Consider the following 12,160-nt stretch of genomic DNA (forward strand, 5'->3'; position numbering starts at 1 on the left):
AGATTGTCTCCCCAGAATTTACTAACCCCTTGGCATCTACTCCCTTTTCACTCATGATGCTCTACATCTAAGCTCGATGATAAATGTCCTGCACTCCATCCTGCCCTTCCTTGCCTTCAGAGAACTGAGCTGCTCTGCACTCCTTAGGCACCATGAGCTGGTAACAAATCAAGCTGAGTGTTTGCTTGCAAAGCCTAACCTAGAGGGAATGCCTTATTCTCATTAGCAGCCTGGTCAATTTTTCAACACAGATCCTAAACCTGAAAAGGTTGTAACTCAACCTGCCCACTCTGATTCCTATTTAGAGACTTTTCTCCAGAACAGCTGGTATTTTCTGGCAGTTGCCCCCAGAACAGGAATCTCTTGGTACTTCAAGCAACTTCACAGACCATCCTGCCAAGCAGTCACCTCTCCCTGGCCCAAAAATGCCTCCACAAAAGGGACATGTCCACCTATGCTGCTGACCCCCTTCTCCCCCAGCATGGAAATAGAGCTTTCTAATCCACTGAGGCAAGGAAAGCAAGCAGGAGTGGGTTAGACAGGGAACTGGATGTTTCTTCCCTAAGGAAGAGCTGTTAGGGCTGGAAGAGACCTTCTAGCTTGCTGAGACTCACTCCTGCCATCACAAATTGCTCTTCTGTGTAAAATGGCACATAAATTGATCAAACTCTCCCCTTATACTAAGTCTGTTGCAAGGCCACACTCCCCTAATGCCTAAAAGCTCTGTCAGTTCCCAGGCTCTGGTCCTTCTGCCGCTGGTTTGTACTCAATTTCTCTGTTTACCTTCGAAAAATTCCATTGACTGACTCCTTGACCTCATATTATTTAGTGTTTCATTGTGTTCCTTCATGCTCTAACACTAACAAAGGAAATGCAAACACAGGAGAACACATCAAGGAGAAATAGGAAGAATCATACAGCTTTAATCAATTATGAAAGGGCGGGGCAAAAGGTAGAGAGTAGCCCAGAGCTGAATATTGCAATTTTCCACATAATAAATAAATAAAGAAGGGCTAGAAAATTTGACCTATGAGTCTGAAATGAAACAAGGTTCTTCCTGCAAATGGAACAGCATTAATAATATCATACAATGGCCACTTCTGTGTCAGAGCTGTATTAATTGGGCTAAACAAACACAGCTGGGGAACCAGCTTTGGGGAAGAAGGAAGACTCGAGAAAAAGAAATTAAATTGCTGGAAAGAGCCAAGTAGGCAAATTTGCTGTTGTTGGAACAACACGGTAGAACTCAGAGCAATCCCTGTGAATGAGAGGTGGGAAGTCACAATTCCTGTGCCGTGCAGAGGGAAAATGAACACCAAGAGGTCACGTCTTGCCTCTGAGCAAGAAGGAGGTTTTAGGGTCACCTGATTCATGGGAGAAGGACCAAGGTTCAGGAGCTGTATGGAGCCCAGGCTGGACCCAGCCAGAAACAACCTGGACTAGGTAAGAGCTCTCTCCCTTGCAGCAAACAAAGCTTCTTCTTTTGAGTGGTTTGCTCTTGCAAAGAAAGCCATTCTCTATTAATGCCTCTCCAATTAATAGCACCAGCCTCCCCAAAATTACCTGAATGGACAGTGCACAAGAACAGTTAAAGAGAGAGCTCTTAAAATAGAACAGCTTCATTCCAGTGAAACTCCCGAGTTTATCTTGCTTGGCTTTCAAGACATTTGTTTGCAATGCCTCATCTTTTAATAACCAAGATTCAAAGTTTCCAAAGTCTTTCATGAAAAATCTCCTACGAAGTGCCACATAATGGCCTTGCAGAGAACATCTTGAACCCAGGCAATGGAAAACATCTTCACAGGCAAGGAGCAAAGGGGTAACTTAACAAAGAATCATTACAGGAAAAATCAGGCTTTCAGGTGGTAACATTAAAGAGTTTGGTTTTTGGTTACAGGGCTGGAAAATGGACCAGAAAGTGTTATAAAATGTTCCAGCTCATCTGAGAGTGAGTACAAAAGCTTCATGTGCAGTTATATCACCCTTTCTAAGCTGAAAGCAAATAAAAGCCTTGTGATGAATTCTGTGAGTACAAACCCACAAGAAGCTGGGGTCTGCGGCCACAGTGCATTTAAGAAGCTCCAGAGATGTGACTTGGTTTAGAGAAGATCCTGAGAACAAGTCAAACCTTTTTGCTTTCTCTGTTTAAAAATGTTTGAGCATTTTTGAAGTTGCACTGAAAAACTCAAAGATTGTTCTTTTTTTTCTTAATTTAAACCACAAAAGTCTAGTGTTTAGTAGCTGCAAAACACTTTCTCCATTTTTTTTCTCAAATAAAAACTGAAGCAATCTGAAACAACAAAAAAATTGTATTATTGGTGCAATTTCCATTTTTGTCAAAGCTTTTGCTACTGGAAATTCTGGCAAAGAGGTTTTGTTGTTGCTGGCACTACTACTTCTTTGTAAAATTCAGGTGAATCACTACAGACAAGCACAATCAGCTCTCTTTATTGCACTGTAAAGTAGTTTCTTGTTTTTGAAAGTACTGCTGGTTTGCTCCAACACAAGAGGCTCAGGATGAAGTGAGCAGGGGTTCTGACCTTACTCATTCCCAGCAGTAGGAGCTGACATGCTTTTTTTCTGGTAAAAGCATTCCAGGCCTTTCATTTTCACATTTTCTGAACAACATATTGTGTTCTGTGTCAAAGAAATCCTTGGGCCAACGCAATCCTTTTTAGCTTTTTTTATTTTACACTTCTGTGGGAAGATGAAAAAGTTGGGGGGATCAACCCACAAGCATTTTCCTCACAAATTCCTAGTTCACTCAGCAAACCAAAAAATCAATTCTTCATCCATTTCTAGTGCTCAGGGTCAATAAAAGTGAAACACATTCTTTTCCAGTAAATCATTCCTAATAAAAGGCACAAAACTCAGTGGGCAAATGCCTTTTGTGTAGATCTGGAGATATACAAACTGAAATTAAACCAGTGTCCAGCATTTCTTTCTCCTTATAAAAGGCAAATCTCGAAAGGGAATTGTTTTCTAGAAGTTAGTGTCTGTGTGGGATAAATTGTTCAATAGGTCCTGTGATGATTCTGTTATCTGTTCAGCACAAGTAGCATTTTACTATAGCAATTTCTTTACAGAGAACGTTATTTGATGAATTTCAATGAAATATTTTCCTAATCATCACTGTTATGAGGTTGTTCAATAAACAAATGATAGCAGATGAAGGGTTCTGCTTTCAATGTCCAATTTTCTTTAAATCCTCTCTCCACAGAAGGGGCCCTTATATCCATGTAGGGAGAGGAGGAGGCAGCAGGGTGAGCAGATTCCTTGCTGATAAAACATATTCCTCTCTGTAGCTCCCCAATTCCCAGTATTTTTCTGCAATGTAAAATTCCAGGCCTTCACACAGCACCTATCAGCACGGTGGGAAGGGGACAGTTTGATTTTCACCACAGGAACCCTCTTGCATTCATCACAGCACAATCTTAACAATGATACTGAAAACAAAGCAAAGCTTTTCACCACGTGGGAAAAGAGAACTCACTCCTCTCCTTCTGCCCACACCCTTCGTTTGACCAAACAAGGTGACTGAGTTCCTGCCACCTCTCCAAAACCCAGAGCTCTTTCGTTTGCAAGGGTTTGGAAACGGTTTCCACTATTTTCTCACAGTTGGCCACTGAGGAAGATCTCTTCCAGCACAAACCCAGAAATCCTGAGCACCTCCTGCCTCCACCACATCACATCCCTCATGGCTGCACAGCTCCCAGCACAAGAAATACAACCCCTGTTTTGTATCTTTTCTACACACAGTTTCAGGAGACAAAGCACCTGCACAACAACAGGTTTTTGCAGAGCTACAGGGGTCCTGTGCCAGGGTCCTGCAGGCAGTGTGCCTGCTGCACGAGTGGCAAGTGAGGAGATGCTCAGGGAGCAGAGATGTGGCACAACAAGACACAGCCACTACATCTCCCACTGCCAGCTCTAAACCCAGCTCTGCCTCCTTTGCCTGTCTCTCCCTTCACCCTGGAAGAAGCCCTGGTGCAGTCCAGCTCTTATTTTTGTATTTGGAAGGTTCAATATTGCCATCCTGGCTAGGGAGTGGTGAGCCAGGTTTTTAAGGACAAGCTGAGGTGGCTGCAGAGATTGTCCATAGCCAGCCTGCAGACTTCTGCCTCCACTGAGGCTCGGGGACAGCACCCAGACACATTCCCTCCATTTCAGGGTCACATTTATGCTTCCAGGAACCATTTTCTCATGCCTCCTAATATTAGGGGTTGTAAAGGTTTGGGCTTCTTTTCTTCTCTGCCAAGGTCAGGATGGATAATACTCGGGAAACGCCAAGCTCGAGTTCGGCCTTGGAATGTTCATTATCTCTTATCTATTTACAGTATTTACAAGCTCACACACTGTGAGCTCATAGAAAATGAAGATAAAATGGAGAGCTTCTATCACATTCCAAGGTTATTTAAGTGATAATCCCCCAATAAAGAGATGACACCTATATTATTTATACTTTTGACCCAATAATGACCAAACACCTGCAATATGGTTGTTTTTCACCTATTTACAGAAAACCATCCAAATCCATGAAGAAGAAGGAAGAAGAAAGTGAAGAAGAAGGACTTGGACAACACCCAAAATCCTCCATCTTGACTCACATGTACCACTATACACCCAAAACCCAAATTATAAGTTTCTAGGATTCCAACACCGAGTTACAGAGCTGGCATGAGAAAATCAATCCTGGAAGTGTGAGCAGAGAGTCACAAGCTGGGAGGGGACATGGCCAAATTTCTCACTTTAGTGCCACCCACAGTGTGTTCAGCCTGTCGCTCACTCACTCTAGGACACCACTGCAGCCGTACAAAGACATGACTTTTCCTTACCCACAGGCACACACAGACACACACTGAGGATGAAGCTGGAGCTGTAACTCTGTGGTATGGCTTTGTCACAGCTGTCACCAGTTCAGGGAAAAGAGTGGCGAAACTCCTCTTCCATTTTGAGCTAACCACAGAGCAGCATGTTCATTTCCCGGGATTTTCCTTTTCCTAGCATGCTGTTCAGTACTCTCCACTCTTTGACATCATGTACAACCTCTGTAGCAGGAGAGTGCTTAATCCTCTCTGAAGTAAATTCTTTCTTCTTTTGTGACTGGCGCCCTGGACAGTCTGTTATGCTTCAACCCCGGTGCTATATTTAACTCAACCATCTTCATGCTTCCTCTCATCTACAGCTTGGCTAAAAGCAAGAAATTGCAGCCATGAGTAAAATACCAGGGAGAACGTCAAATTGTACAACGCACGTTCAGCATCGTTCCAGAACCTGCAGTACTCCCCATTCTGGTTAGGAGGAATTTGCCTACAGCTTAATGTTTGGAACTGGGATGTGAGAGTTAGGAATTTAGGGAACAGGACAGAATTTGAAGCAGTGATGAGAGCAGTAAAATTTCTCTGGTCACAAGGAGTTGCCTCAGCCTCTTGCCCTAAGCTGAGGGCGTGCTCCTGCAACTCAGGTGACAGCAGATGCAATGGCCCACGCATAGGCTTTACTTCCAGGGTATAGATTTCCCAGAATACTTCCCAGCAACTCTGCCATGCTGAGTTGTACCATGGTACAGCCCTGTCCAAGCAAAGCTAGCTTAACGTGGCATTTGTCACCGCTTCCAAAACAAGGAAATTCCATTTGTCTGCATTTAGATGTCACAGCAGTGTACATAACTCATCCATTTCCATTCTGGTTCTGACACCTTTCCCAAGACAAACACCTTCCCATTTTGTTATATCTGCAGGATGCAGACACGACACAATGAAGGGGAAGAACGTCAATTAGGGGTGCCTGGCTCTGACATTGCTCATCCTGCACCTGCTTTTTTGATGTGGATAGACCCTTCACCTCCTCACGCACAGAGAAACAAATTACCACAATTCACAGCAATCACAATCCTGAAATGTCTTATGCACAAAATTTTTTTAAAAAATTGGGTTTTGTCCCAGTACCAATCTTCAACATCTTTGCATTTTATTTAATACTGCTTCATTCATTTTTAGCAGGAGCACCTTTTCCTGCGGCACGTAGAGAGTGCACTGGGGGAAAAGAGGACAGATTTTCCAGATATCTGTGCCTAAAATGAACCATCTACCAACATGCAAATACCCGTGAATACAAACAATCTGCTCTTCAGAAGTATGGTAGATTCAAATAATTTTTAATGGCCCAGGGGAAAAATGTGCCAGTTCTGTTTCTATTCAGTTGGTTTTCTACATATGACATTTTTATTTTCTGTTTCACTGGAGTGCAGACAACTGAGAGGCTCCAGGTTTAGCCTTTGAAATGTTGGTACAGCTGCAGGGTGACAGCTCACAGAGAGACACTGGCACACACACACACACACCACAAATGTTCAGAGAAGTCTAAATTCTCAAAAGCCTAATGTGCTGGAGGAGTTCATCAGCAGTCACATTTTTAAACACTTTCAATCTGCTCTATTTCACGTGTTTCTCTTGGTCACAGCAAAACCTCATGCAAATCTGCTGCATGTTCCCAGCAATAGAAGAGGCTCACATGCATGTTGGCAGCAAAAAATGAATTTCACATTCAGCTTTGAGTCTTAAAACCAACTTGACTTAAAACTCACCTACAGAAACACGACACTGAAAGACACTCCATTCCGAATTTCCCAACCAAGAGCTGCCTCTACACTGAATCTAGACCCTTTTTGATTGTCCCCCAAATCTGGAACTGATGCCAAAACCACACGTGAGACAAAAACACCAATATTTGTTTAGTGGCCAGTTAAAGGAAGAGCGAACTCCTTTCCAATTTCAGATTGGTCTGAAAAATGTTGGGAAAAGATGAGACAGGGGAAACTGAAGCCTTTAGCCTACGACATCCTGCTCCCAGCAGGGATTTCTGTCACAGACAGATGCTCCATATCCCCAAGCCCTCTTAACGACCCAAGTTCCAACCGCAGCAGGAATGATTTCTCTGCACCCTCGGCCACAGAGAGGAGTGGTGGGAGACAATGCCTCCAGCCACCAGCCAGGGAACTCTTCCCTGTTCCCATTGCCCCTGTGACAGATAAGGGGGTGTGGAAAGGGCACTTGCCTTGCACCAGGCTTTGCACCAGCCGGGAGGGAGGTTGGAGGAAGGCCAACCCCTTCATTGTTCTGTGAGGCTGCTCACAAAGGCTCCTTTTTTTTTTTTTAATTGCTTTGTGTCCGTTTTGTTCCACCAGACCCACTCTAAACAGGCGTTTTGTTTGCCATTAATGAAATCTGCTTCAATTTCAAAAGTTCTGTTTGCCGGCTGTAATCTCAGTCCCAGTCCAATTTAAATATCTGTTGTTTTGGTGGTGGACTTCTGGACCACATCCCTCCAGCTCAATGCCAAAAACATAACAGAGAAAATTTCACCCACCGTTAGGAGCCATCTGGTTCTGCTGCTCTGAAAAGTGAGACAGATAAGGAGCTGTATGATACCCATGTAAGGCAATTTGCTGGCCTGTTTATCATACCTGACTCTGGGGTGCACAGCTTTATTTTGATTTGATAAAAAGCAAAGGAGTGCAGCTGCAGCACGCTGCTGCTTCGCTAAGTCGACAGATGGGCATCACTGTAAGGAAGCCACATGGCATTTTTTTGTTAAACTCAGCTCATTAGGTTTTATCTGCAATATGTTGCTGTATTGGCAGAAAACCTTTCAGCTAGCAGAAACATTAGCCAAAGTTTGTCAACAGATATAGGGAAGATCCTATAGTGGAAGGATGTGTGCTGGGGCAGGGGTGGGCTGTGATTGCTTCTCAATGCTCACAAGTCAACTCCTGAAATGTTTTTCAGCTCTCTCTATAATTTGTGTCATTATGGCAGTTCTGACTTGCATATTAATAGAGCTGCTATTCACAGCTTGCAATTGTTGGGGCATTTCGAGGCAGTTCACAAATCACTTTATCTGAGAAGGTGCAGGAAGTTTGTCAGCAAAACCTGGGAAGTGGGAAATTTTCCTCATCTCTGGCTCATAAAAAGATAGATGCCCAAATTGTCATAATAGTGAAAAGTGCTCTTCTAAGCTGAGAGCCCCAGGCTGTATTATTTTGAGGCATTTGGGGTTGTAAATAGTTCTTTCCTATCTTGAGTGACTGGTTTAATTCCAATAGGCCAGCTTAACTTTGAGAGAAAAGGAAGCCACGTTCTGTGTGTTAGTAGCAGTTTTAGCTACAGATGGGCAAATGTGAAAAGCAAATCAAATTATTTTCAACTCACAGAAGAAATATTAGAAACTGGAAATTTCCTCCTCTTGGAACTTCAAGAAATTGAATGGGCTGTTTTGTGAGCTCACAGGTATTCCTACACCTGTTCACATGGAGTCCCAGCACCAGGCATTTCATAGGCTGAGGTCCCACTGTAGTTTTGGAGCTCTCTTCTGACACACAAACATGCACCAAAGTCATCCGAAGCTGTTTAGGGAGCCAGGAGACCACCACACCTACATCTTAGTCCAGGTCAGAAATGTGCTTTCAAAACAGCCATCCTGACCATTCCTGTTTTTTGATGTCCAGAATGGGATGCTCTGGACTCCTCTTAGATGGAACTAAACCACCTGAAGAGATGCCCCACCACTTGACAGGCACTCAGCTCTCAGGAGCAAATTAATCTGAATTAATCTGAATCTGAATTAATCCCCCCAGGAACACACACACAGTTTGGCTATCAGGGCTCAGCACCATTTCTCTCTCCACATTCCCAGCACTGGACAGCCTGCAAAAGCAAAAGCATTGAAAAATCTCTCTTGTTTTAATTTACAGGTGGTAAATTTAATTTTACATCGGGGGTTTTCATTTACTTTAAACTCGAACTAAATCAAATCAAACTAAACCAAAATTTAATAAGTCTGGCTTAAAACAAAGTGGGAATATCCACTCAGTTTTCTGGCTACTCTAAATTTACCAGTCTAATATGGTACTAAACCACACCAACTCAGAATCTAAATGCAACCTTAGTGTCTGTAAAAGCAAACATTTTTTCAGTGATACAGAGAGCTGAGCTATGTTTTCCATTAGTGGAAAATGTAATCACATTCTGAGATACTTTATATTTTTATACTGGCTTTTATTTTTAGCCGTTTCTGTGTTAGAGCAGCGCCCATTATCTCACTCTAATGAAAGGTCACTGCTCCTGTTACTATCTATAGCTATAAAACTTCCTGGTAGGCTGCCATATCTTGACCCAAAATTAATAGATGTGTTTTAGATGATACATTTCCCCCTTCCTCCAGCTGCCTGGCCCGTGTGTGTGTGTCACAGAGACTCTCCAGCTCTCAGCCATTTTAGGAGTTATCTGGAAGATGCTGTGCAGGGGTGAGATCACAGTCTCTGGGGACACAGCTCTCCCCATCAGTGGGATCAATCACTCGAACAGGGCTCAGCAGGCACAGCAGGGAACGTGCCAGCCCTGCTGGTTTGCTGTCTTGGTCACCAGGGGAGCCTTGAGCCCTTGTTCTCCTCCACAGGGAGCAGCTGCAGTGCTGGGGGTGGCACAGGGAGAGCTGCTGCCCTTGGTCATCAGGGTCCTGCTCCAGCAGTGGCACCCTACAAACCACTGTGGGATCCACTGCCCTCAGCCAACCTCCCCTTTGGGTAGATCTGCTCGATTCCTGCAGAGCAGCCAGCAAAGTGGAATGCTAACCCAAAAGTGAAGCTCCCTGGCATTTTTGCACTTCAGATAAAGAATACATTGGACTTGCAGCCAGCTTTCCCTGGCCTTACTTTACTGCCTTGCAGGCAGAACTTACTGTACCACCGGTAAAGTGTGAGAGAAAAAGATGGTTTCATGTGTAGAAGAGCATAGCTATAAAGTTTGCTGTATGATTCTGACCTTTTGTTGTCATGATGATCTGAATCAGGTAACCAACAGTGCAACTACAGAATAAGAGACACAATTATTCCCTCAGAAGTAGTCCTATTTCCCATCAACTCCCCTCATTTCAACACCAGACATATTCTTCCATCTCAAGCACTAGGCTTTCTTCTGTCCTTTTAAATTTCAGTCTTGTTGGAAAAAAAAAAAAAAAATACAATATCTAGTCACACATGAAAGAGATAAGCTCCATGGTAATTGAACGGCAGAGATTCTGCACTCCAAATTCTGCCCGAGAGCCTGTGTGGATATTGCCTTTCAAGGGCAGAAAGGGGAATGGCTTTTCCTGATAACCATTGTATATATAGATACTACAGGAAAAAAAGCAAAGAGCTGTCAGCATGGTGGGAGGGAATGGGGAAAAGAAATGGCAGGTTTGACTTTGGAAGAAACACCCCCAGATTTTACCTGAGATGGGGTTTGGACGTAGAATTGGGACTCGACTCTGCTGAAAATAAGAAATATCTTCTGGCACCCGGCTTGTAATTGATATTCATGAAAATGTATGAGATTAATGTGCTCGCTTGGCACTGCCCTTCAACCTTGTAATGAAAGCAGCCAGGTTCTGAGAGGAGGTGGCAGAGAATAAAGAGGGACAGGAGAAGTGGAAGTGAAACAGGGAAGAGGAATAAGCAAACAGAACAGATTGATTGAAATATTTCCTTTCGGTGGAATTACTGGCCACATGCAGTCTCCTTTTCACCACATAACACTGGAGTTAGTTGAGATTCACCCCAGTGACCTGAGCCACCTCTGTGCCCTTCGCTGTCGTGCCCTATCAGAGCCTGCAGCCCAGAGCTGGATGCAGTTTTCCAGGCAGGGCCTGCACATCCATGAGACCTCTTGGAAGATGAAGCTATCCTGACATGCTGCTGCTTTTTATTTGTGCTGTTCCCTCTGTCCTGCAGAGGGTCAGCCACGTTGCTTTGTCCTTCATTTTGCAGAAAACACAGATCCATATACCACAATCCTCCAGAGACTCTTTGGAGGACCTGGCCCTGTCCTTGAGCACTGTTGCTCTGCAGCAGAACGTCTTCAGCTCTTTGCACTGTGCTGATTATCTCAACAAGACTTTCAAGTGATTTCTGGGAGGAGGAGGAGGGTATTGAGAGAGAGCAGCCCATTCTGTCCTCTGCCAGTTGTCATCCTAAGGGACATTTATGCCAGTGTTGGCCAGGGCTTGGTTCAGCCTTTCCATTAACAGAGTGATGGAAGGACTAGACCACCATATGGTGCTCAGTGAAATGTAATTGTGTGGCCAAAGAAATCGTCCTGATGGCCTCCAGGATTAGTCTCAGTAACTCTGTTTGCAATACAACCCATATAACCTTGCAGAAAGGGTGTTTCTCTGGTGTTCCAAAAAAAAGGAAAAAAAAAAAAAAAAAGAGAGCAAAAATGCAGCTAAAAGAGCTGTGGGAAGGACTTTGTTCAGAGGCAGGGGCTGAGTGAAACCATGCTAAGGAACAAAATTGGAGTGATGCACACCTCCCTCGTTTATAACCCATCTGGCTGCACCTCCCCTGTAGTTCCCTCTCCCAGGACTGTGCAGCTCAATGCCTGATAATCACCTTCCCTGTTCAGCTTTGCTGGGTGCCAGAACAAATAATGTGTGCAGCACATGTGACATCAGACCTAAGCTGCTTTACAGTGGGGAAAAAAACCCTCAAACTTGAAACTTATGGTGGGAAAGAAAAAGTAAAAAGTTAAATATCGCTACTGAAGCAGTACCACGGAACCTCCTTCTAGTAAAATTCCTGTGCTCCAAATTTCTCCAGAAGCCATGTACACCCTGCCTGTCATCTTCTATCCCCATCACACACTGCAAAATATTCTCCAGGGTGAGGAGACAGCTGTTTGTGGTGCATGAGGGAACAGCCAGTCCATCTGGGAAATAAAACTCCTGTGACATCCTTTCAGTATTTCTAAATAAAATGTTATTTCCAGTTATCTGACTCAAAAGAGGCGAGTAAAGGGCGAAGTGGGGACTTTTTGAGAAAAGTTTCACTTCGCAGGAAGTCCAGTTTGTTGTTGCTAAAGGCAGTGCCAGAGGATGTTTTCAGGCAAATCTAACAGGTTTCTCAAGGCTCACAGCAGAGTGTGAGCGTTTTGGGGGAGTGCAGCAGGGGCAGGGTCTGGGGAGCTGCTGCCAAGAACGTGAAGCAGCTCTGCAGTCTGCTGAAATAAGACCAACAGGAATTTTTCTTTTTTGCTAAGAAAAATCTTACCTTAAACCACTCCCACTGAAGGATCGTGAAAGAATATGCCTGGACCAAACCTGTAAGTGGGGAAGGTGCACA

The 12,160-nt window shown here is 44.0% G+C and overlaps 1 long non-coding RNA gene across 2 annotated transcripts in view; it reads right to left on the reverse strand.

Annotated features, from left to right (window-relative positions):
• Positions 1–2,620: 2,620 nt before the first annotated feature.
• LOC120755925 (uncharacterized) overlaps positions 2,621–12,160 on the reverse strand; it is a 32,816-nt gene continuing 23,276 nt past the window's right edge. The window contains exons 2-4 of one of the 2 annotated variants that reach the window (XR_009208084.1): positions 12,089–12,138; positions 7,369–7,395; positions 2,621–5,190 (exon numbers count right to left, since the gene is read on the reverse strand). This is a non-coding gene — a long non-coding RNA (uncharacterized LOC120755925). The remainder of the gene's footprint in view (positions 5,191–7,368; positions 7,396–12,088; positions 12,139–12,160) is intronic. The other variant, XR_005701937.2, reaches the window with a different exon arrangement.

This window comes from Hirundo rustica, chromosome 8, assembly GCF_015227805.2.
Source record: "Hirundo rustica isolate bHirRus1 chromosome 8, bHirRus1.pri.v3, whole genome shotgun sequence".
In the NCBI taxonomy this organism is placed as follows: domain Eukaryota; kingdom Metazoa; phylum Chordata; class Aves; order Passeriformes; family Hirundinidae; genus Hirundo; species Hirundo rustica.